Consider the following 8,891-nt stretch of genomic DNA (forward strand, 5'->3'; position numbering starts at 1 on the left):
GCGCTTGTTTCTGCGCTTCTGAAGCGTTTTTCCCCAATAATACAATATCATCCGCAAACGCTTGTAACCGTGTCGGTTACATACACACATACCGCACGTATCGGTCGGCGATACGACCCCACCACCGTACCATACTACGTTGTTCGCGAGTCCGGAGATAGTGAGGGATCGCGAGATATCGCGATCCTTGGCGAGTTGCGCACGCATCGATCCCCACTCGATAATGATCGAAGGAGGTCGATGCGAGCCAGCGATCGAGCACTCTACGTCTGGAAGCGGTCCGAGAAACACGCGTTTAAGAATTGTGTCTGTTCGACGAAACACGGTACCCGTTCGAGGAGTCAAACCGACTCGGCAGAGCAAGGCAAACCGTCCTTCCTGCTCTCAACGCGTACGCGCCTCAAACCGAGGAGTCACGAGCGCAAACCGCGCCGTGGCACTGTCGAAACATTTTATATAAAGCTCCGTGACTCTCGGACGTGACCGCGGAGTAGTCAAACGAAATTATATAATTTTCACTCGCCTAACGATTGATCGAGAAATGTTCAATTATCAATTCCGAAGTGAAGCATTACTAGTGTCAGTGTAGATTACTTGCAGCGAGCAAGTCGCGAGTACTATTTAGGAGCGACGGCGAGTGGAAGGCGCCGTGTGTCGGTACGACACGATTTTGTAAAATTTAGAGAACTGCGTCGCGCAGAGATAGAAACGCGTCGCGAAGCGTGCGATTATCGCGTCGAACAGACACAGTAGATTCACTTCGTCCTTCAAAGATAAATATTAGTATAGGGTACGTATAAGTATCGTTTCAAAGATACGGTGCGTACTATACGGGTCGAAGCGGGACAGTCAATCATCGCATGGTCGCGGTGGTTCTTCCGAAACCTCAACAGAGCGTACTCTGGGGCTACGAAACGTACCAAAGGGTAAACTCCTGGGTTCCGAGGGACTGCCGAGGTTTTCTGTGAGTCTCGTCTGGATCGAGACTATTTCACTTTGCACAATCAGGGTTCTTCTGCCGTGACCTTAATCGAGGGTACTCCGAGGACACGCACCGTGCAAGAGGGTACTCTTCTGGGTCCCGTGGAATTACCGAGGTTTGGTGTGGGTCTCGACCAGATTCGAGGCGATTGTACTTCGTACGATCGCGGCTACTCTGTCGTGACCTTATCAGAGCTTGCTCCGAGGCCACGTATCGTGCCGAAGGGTAGACTCCTGGGTCCCGTCGAGCGACCGAGGTTTAGTGCGAGTCTCCCCCGAATCGGTACGAAAGAGCATCGCACGATCCCGAATATTCTGTCGTGACCTTTGTCCGAGATCACTCCGAGGCCACGTATCGTGCCAAAGGGTGAACTTATAGGTCCCGTGGAATAATCGAGGTTTAGTGCACGTCTCTACTGAATCGAGACGATCGGGCCTTGCACGATCGTGGACACTCTGCCGTGACCAATATCCGAGAATACTCCGAGGCCATGTATCATGCCAAAGGGTAGACTCATGCGTTCCGTGGAGTGACCAAGGTTTAGTGTGCGTCTCCACCCAGGCCACTTGTCCGAACATCGTCCAGGTGCCTGGATGGTCTGACGGGAACGACGTCGTTCGATCGCGGATTTCGGGTCAGATAGGAGCGATCGGACTTTGCACGGTAACTGACACTCTGCCGCCGCCTCGCCCGAGATTGCTTAGAGGCCACGATTACGTGCCGAAGAGCAGAATCATTGAAAGCGTGGAGTGACGGCGATTTCGTGTGTGTCTCCATCCTGATCACTCGTATGATTATCCGGCCGAGTGTAAGGACGGTCAGACGGGTCACGAACTGCTTGTCGCGGGGCGCGATCCGTGCTGAGTGATTTTCTAAACCGATTCCGAAAACCGGGCGTAGAGTCGAGCGAGCGTACCGCGAGCGTTTTTCACGCGTTCATAATACTTTGTTTATGTGTCGCGAGCCGTCGGCACGGGAGGCCGACCTATTGTTCCACACGGTACCTGGAATTAACTGTATCCAAACACATACGACGGTTCTTACGAGAATATATCATCTTTTGTTACCTTATCTGGGCTACGAATATCTCATTTAACTCGTCCATACCTCGCCGCTTTCCAGTGCCTGGAGGCACGAATCCATTCCTGCTCGCGAACGTGCAAGCTTCGAGAAATTAGGGTAGTAACCGGCCCTGCGAGACGGTTAGGGATAGTCTCGAGACGCGAAGTAGAGATACGAGTAACAGCGTATGCGAATCGGAAGAAACGGTAGGAAAGAACGGTTACACGCTAGGATTGCTACATTGCCTCCGGGGAGTGAGATTCCTTCAGTGGTATTCTGTATCTTGTCTAGTATATGGTCGATCACTGTGTTGAAAAGGAAAGGAGACAAGGGATCACCCTGTTTCACTCCCCTTTCGAGCTTTATATTTATGCTGGTATCTTCTGCTCCCCGTATGGTGGTGGTGCAGTCTGAATACATGGATCTTACTATTTCTATTGCATGTTCCGGAGTGCCCTTGACTCTTAGAGCTTCATATATTGCTGCGTGTGGTACCGTACCAAAGGCTTTGGTAATATCAATCGATATCATTACTCCCCCATCGTTGCTTTTCATCTCATTAATGGCATGCTTAAGGATGGTAATGTTACTCAGGCACCAATTGCTGGCTACGCAGCCTTTCTGACGTATATTGTCTTTTAAACTTGATCTCAGGCTTGAGTCAATAAGTGCCGAAAATATTCGACTCAGTAGTGAACCGATGGTTATAGGTCGCCAGTTTTTAGCCTCTTTTGTGTCTTTTCCTAATTTTGGAATTAAGATTGTCCGGTTCTGTAACCATGGTCTTGGGATGTATCTTTTAATTAATAATATATTATATATTTTTGCCAAAATACTATCAATATAATTTCTTCTCAAGTGTGCTACCTTTATATCATCTGGTCCCGCAGCGGACTTATTCGATATCTTTGCGATCCTTTCAATTATTTCTTCATTCTTTATTTTTCTTATTATTTGTTCTGTTGGAATTTCCGCTGTTGCATCAGTTTTAATTTTAATTTCTTCCGGGCCCTTTACACCCCATAGATTGTCATATAGTGTTTTTATAGCATTTATATCAGGTAGCTTTTGTGGTTTAATGGTGCACTCTAAATCCCCCGAGATTACCGCGTCCACTAAATTTCTTGGGCAATTTTTAAACCATTCTTGACAGCGCGCATATTTTGTTTTATTTCTGTTATTTTTATTGTTCTTAGCTTTAAAGTTTTTATCTCGTTTTTTATTGGTTGTTTTAGCGCGTAAGTTATTCCGGGAAATGCTGTCTTTATTAGTATTAGTTATTTTTGTTGCCTGTTTTTTTTTTTTGGTAAAAGAAAAGGCATCAGGACCTCCCCGATAAATTTATCTATTTCGGAGCCATATGTTGATTCATCAGATATTTCCTCGATTTTCTCCCATAGTTTTGCTATCTTGTCGAATATATCTTTGCACTCGTCGGGAGGATTTTCGGGTCTGCTGGATATCGCTTCTTTGATATCCCTGAGATTGGAATTATTTAAGGTGTCAGTGCCCGATTCTGGTCGAGATAGCTCTTGTGGCTCTTCGTTCGAGGAACTATCGGAACCCATATTCTCATTATTATTTATTATGATAGTTTCTCTGCTTTCTGGCTGTAGTCGTCTTCTCTTATCACTGATTTGCCTCAGGGTTTTATTGGGGAGATATTTTATAATTTCGACGTTAGGTTGTTTTAGATGTTTGTACTTATCGTCTAGTTCGACTAACAGCGCTGTTTCTTCTACGGTCCACACTGTGGCTTTCCTACCAGCTGGGAGCCTTTCCCTTTCATGTGCCGTTTGTCTTTTTCGGTTTCGGACGGAGGGATGCATATGCCTTTGACCGTTGGCAAAGCGTACGTAAGAGAGAGAGGAATGCGTAACGCGCATGATTGGGCCATCGAACAGAGACCCAAGTCTAATTGGCTAGGCGCGTAGAGAGGGGAGCCGGCCAGCGGGCCGAGCTAGCCGAATTCTGTCGGACGATCCTTCTTCTTCGATGTACAAGCGCGAGGTGCGTGTCGTTGAACTGTAAGACTCGTGTAGGCAGAGTTTCGTTGAGGCTGTTGTTGTAGCCTGGCGGGAAGCCATGAGTTTTGCATTATTTTTAATCGTAGTTATTTTACCTTCTTTTGACTTGCCGAGCCTCGAGCTCGTAGTATTAGTTTTCTTTTGTTTACTCTTGTCTCCGCGTTATAGTTATTCGGTTGAGTGAATAATAACGGTTTTCCTTCTATCGTGTAGTTATAGGTCTCGCAGCAGTTCTGTCGAGTTCTCTCGTTTCCGTTACTTTATTAACGTTGCATACTTGTAAACGACTGGCTGTGATTTGGTAAGCGGTTTCATTATTCTCTTTTATTGTTATTCTTTTCTTTATACTGTTATTGTTATTTATTTCATTGGGAATATATACTATTGTTACTGCGTGGTCGTTAAGCCTTGGTGTCATCCATAACTTTCCTTTTCGAACCCGTGTTCTTTTTAAATCCGGACAGCTTTGAGTTCCCGCGTTCTCGGGTTGGATCGTATAGTCCTCCGAGAAGTCGCGTAGTCGTCACACTATCGTTTTCGTTATACCATACATTATACTATGTAATACTCTGTATCAAACATTACGTAACAATAAATCTCATAAGAGATTTCCCAATAAAAAAAAAACAAAAAAAACAATCCCTTATTATTAAGCCAGTGTTTCGTTGCGTAGCAACAGTAAAATATACTTCGCTCGTGCTACGGATACCTAATGATTCAGCAGAAGCAAATGCAAACGACGTCTACATTTAAATGGTGGAAATAGTGTTTATGGAATACAATGCCAGGGAAATATAGTTTTCAATTATTCATGAGCACAAACATCTTTACGCATACATACAGGGTGTTGCATTTAAGTGGAAATGGTGGAAAATATCTGACACATATTTCTGTATCTGCAATGGTCCGTGTCCAGGGTGCGAAACAGATCTGAGCAAAGGGTGTACAGCTGGGTAAGGAGGTCAAAGGTGTTCTCAAACCAAATTGAATTTGCAATGGGTTATTCGATCAATTGTCCAAAGAAAATACTTTGTGCCAATTTTCATCCCTGTATGTCGACAACGTGAGTAGTAATGGGGTGACAAAGAAAATCAGGTTTTTCCGTAAAAAATTTCTCTTATCCACTCCCATTGAAAATTCAGAAGAAAGAGGCATATTTGAGCTATTAGAATGCACATCTATGAATTTTCTATGAATATTTTTAGCTTGGAAACAGAATTTTACAAAATAAAAAAAATGTTGGAAAAATATCAAAACGCACTATTTCTCACTTCTTCGATGCCCGTACAAGTACCATATTCATATGACTCATATAATTAATTTCTTAGATGGACACTATATCAAATTCTAAATAATATGCATATATTTCCATAGAAGAGTTTTTACCCCTCTGTTGCATTATTCTTCGTCCCTATCATCATTGATTACGGTTTTTGATTTTTGTAACTATGTGCCCCCACTTTGATAAATCTAAAAAAAATTATATGTTAACTACCATAACGGGATGCTAAAACTGTAAAAATATAAACTTAGTATCTCACAACTTCTACAAGAGATTGGCATTTCACCCTTTGCACTCAGCGCTGTTTTCAATCTAAAACTAAATTTTTCTTCCGTCTTACATTATTTTCATTTTATTCATACGAAACTGATCCGATTTCTACATATAATATTGTAATGTTTAGTAATTTATTAAATACAAATTTTGTAATATTTTTTGTAATTTCTTTGAAATAATGCGACAACAATTTCTAGTGGTGCTTCAGAGTCACCACACGAGTGCAAAGGGTTAAACTTTTTTTTTTATTTCTGAAAATTCGGTTTCGAAGCTAAAAATTCAGAGAAAATTCATAGATGTGCATCCTAAAAGATAAAATAGAAAAAATTGATTTTCCTTGTCACCCCATTACTACCCCCCATTTCGACATATAGAGTTGAAAATTGGCACAAAGTATTTTCTTTGGATAAGTTATCGAATAGTGTATTACAAATTCAATTTGGTTTGGGGGCACTTTTGACCTCCTTATCTGGCTACACCCTTTATTAAAAGAAGAAATACATTTTCATTCAACGTCTGATTCCTACAATTAACATTTTTATTTTACATAAACATCCAACCTAATCTAATTACAAGAGTCTAGTGATATGATTAATAGAAAATTCTGCATGAATTTCGAAGTGAAGGTTGATCTTGAGAAAAGTTTTTAAAAATATTTTCGCCAATTAGAGGGTGTAGAATCGTCCATTGAAAACCACGACATAAGATTTCTTTGCATTCAGAATTTACAAATGTACATCGAAATGCGTGCCGTGTGTATATACTATTTTATATTATACGTTGATACACTTTTCCTTCACTCTTAACCTTCAAGTGGTTGATGTTTTTAATGATTTTATAGGTAATAAGGTCTGGATCCATTTATAAATTTCCCTTGATATCCTAACTTATAAATTTTCCTTTATGTATTTTTGATCATACTTCTGTAACTTAAATTAACCGTTACAAGTTGAGAAGTTAAATGAAGCCTTTAAGGGGCTGAATAAAAATGGATCGAGGCACTGCGATCCAAAAGTAAACTTAATACATTCGTTAATTTAATGCGTGTGAATTTATCCACGTGACACACTGTCAGCTGTCACGTCCGGCGGTTCGCACGGTTCGCCGATAAACGCCTAAACAAGGACCAGTAGCACTATCACACGGAAAATTAATAAGATCGAAATATACGTGACAACCCGACGCGGTTGATACGCCGACTGATCTTCCTGCAAGACACGCAGATGAAGACCAGATTACAAATTAGACGCAAAAGAGGAAAATATCAAATTACGCCGAACCATAAGAAAAGACGACGACTTCATCTTGGCCACACACAGCTGACGAAGCAAGAAACATCAAGAAGATCGGGAAGCAGAAACGCTAAATCAGCACTTCAAGAAAACAAAGGTCCGCCCACATTATAAAAAGGAAACCAACTCTTCAATTAGCATTCACTCTGTTCAAAACCAGTGCTACTGTGCAGTTCCGTCGACAGGCCCTTATATCATACACGCGTCGCGCCGGCAGTAAAACAGTGTCACCGAAATTCGAAAACCCTTGCGTAAAGTGTTCGCGTGTGCCCCAGCGTCCAGCGGATACAATCAGCGAGCGCCCCTTCAACGCCCACAATCAGCGAGCGCCCCTTCAACGCCCACAACCAGCGAGCGCCCAAAAACCCCACAACCACGACCTGCGAGCGTCTACCAGCGACTCGGTAAATTAAACGTTTTATTAAGCGATTTGTTATAAGTGCTCTAGCTTATGCGCTATAAGGATTCACCCATGTATGAGCTGATTCAGAACTAGACTCTAAATAAACCAGACATTTCCCGTTTTATATAAAAATTAAAGTACAATTTATTTAACCAGCCCTCAATCTCCCGAACCAAAGCCGGTGAACGCAGGTAGGTTCAAAACTGCGCCTTATCCCCAGAAAATTATAAACAGCCCCATCTGGGACGTAACACAGCCTATCGTCGCAATCATGCGTTACCAATCATAAATTTAACGGCAGTATATGATGATACGTCGTTATAAGTTGCAAAAGTAAATTATACAATATAAGTATACATAAGTGTTAGAGTTTATGCGTGGATATATATTTTAACGTGTGCGTTTATCCTAATAAAGATTAAATTGGATTACAGGAAACACGTGCTCTGCACGTTCCGCGTTACAAATCGCCATATTACGTAGTAGTCGTCAATTGTTCTAGAGCACGCATCTAGCCCCCCTACACTCTGGGGCTCACGTCAGATGACTCTGCCGAATATATAAAGGCGCGAATTACAATATTACTCCTTAACACCTCCTCTTAATGCACGCCGTACATTAGTCGCGTTTATATTATTCTACAAGCATTTATATATACTGGTTACATCCCTTAAACCTATCGCATTTATACAAAAATAATGTTTTTCTTTAGTTAACGGCTTAGTTAATACATCAGCTGGCATTTGCTCGGACGATAAGTATTCTACGGAGAAGGTTCCTCTCTTTAAGACATCACGCAAGAAATGGAACCTTATATCGATATGTTTGGTTTGCGGATGAACTATCGGATTTTTCGCTAGCAGCTGTGCTCCAATGTTGTCGCCATAAATGGATATCTTTGCGAATTCCTCAAATCCGATTTCTTTCAGAATCTCCTGGAGATAAAGTCCACCTTTCACGGCCTCGATCAGCGCCATATATTCGGCTTCCGTGGAAGAGAACGCAACCGTGCGTTGTTTCTGGGACTTCCAGGTTACGGAACTTGTGAGAACCTGATCACGTACCCAGTATACGATTTTCTATCCACTTGGCACCTTCCCCAATCGGCATCTACATATACGGATGCACCCTCATACGAATTCCTAAAAATAATGCCATGATTAATTGTACCTTTTAAGTATCTAAGGATCCTCTTCGCTGCTGCCCAATGCTCGTCTCCGTAACTGTCGTTAAACTGGGCAAGGGCGCTGACAGCATGCGCTATATCTGGCCTGGTAGCGACCGCCAAATACATAAGGGTCCCGACCAATTCACGATACGGCCTCCTCTTATTTCCATCACCCTTTGCCTTATTCAAAATTGCGTTTTTATCCATGGGTGTGGCCACAGGATTGCAGTCCGCCAAACCGTATCTCTCGAGGAGGTCCATTATATATCTTCTTTGAGACATATTTATCTCTTGTGCATCCTGCCGAATTTCAATACCTAAGCAATAATTTACTCGACCAAGATCCTTGATATCGAATTCTTTTGCCAGCTCTTCTTTAACGTTCTTTATCCACCCTTT

This window comes from Halictus rubicundus, unplaced genomic scaffold (genome assembly GCF_050948215.1).
Source record: "Halictus rubicundus isolate RS-2024b unplaced genomic scaffold, iyHalRubi1_principal scaffold0025, whole genome shotgun sequence".
In the NCBI taxonomy this organism is placed as follows: domain Eukaryota; kingdom Metazoa; phylum Arthropoda; class Insecta; order Hymenoptera; family Halictidae; genus Halictus; species Halictus rubicundus.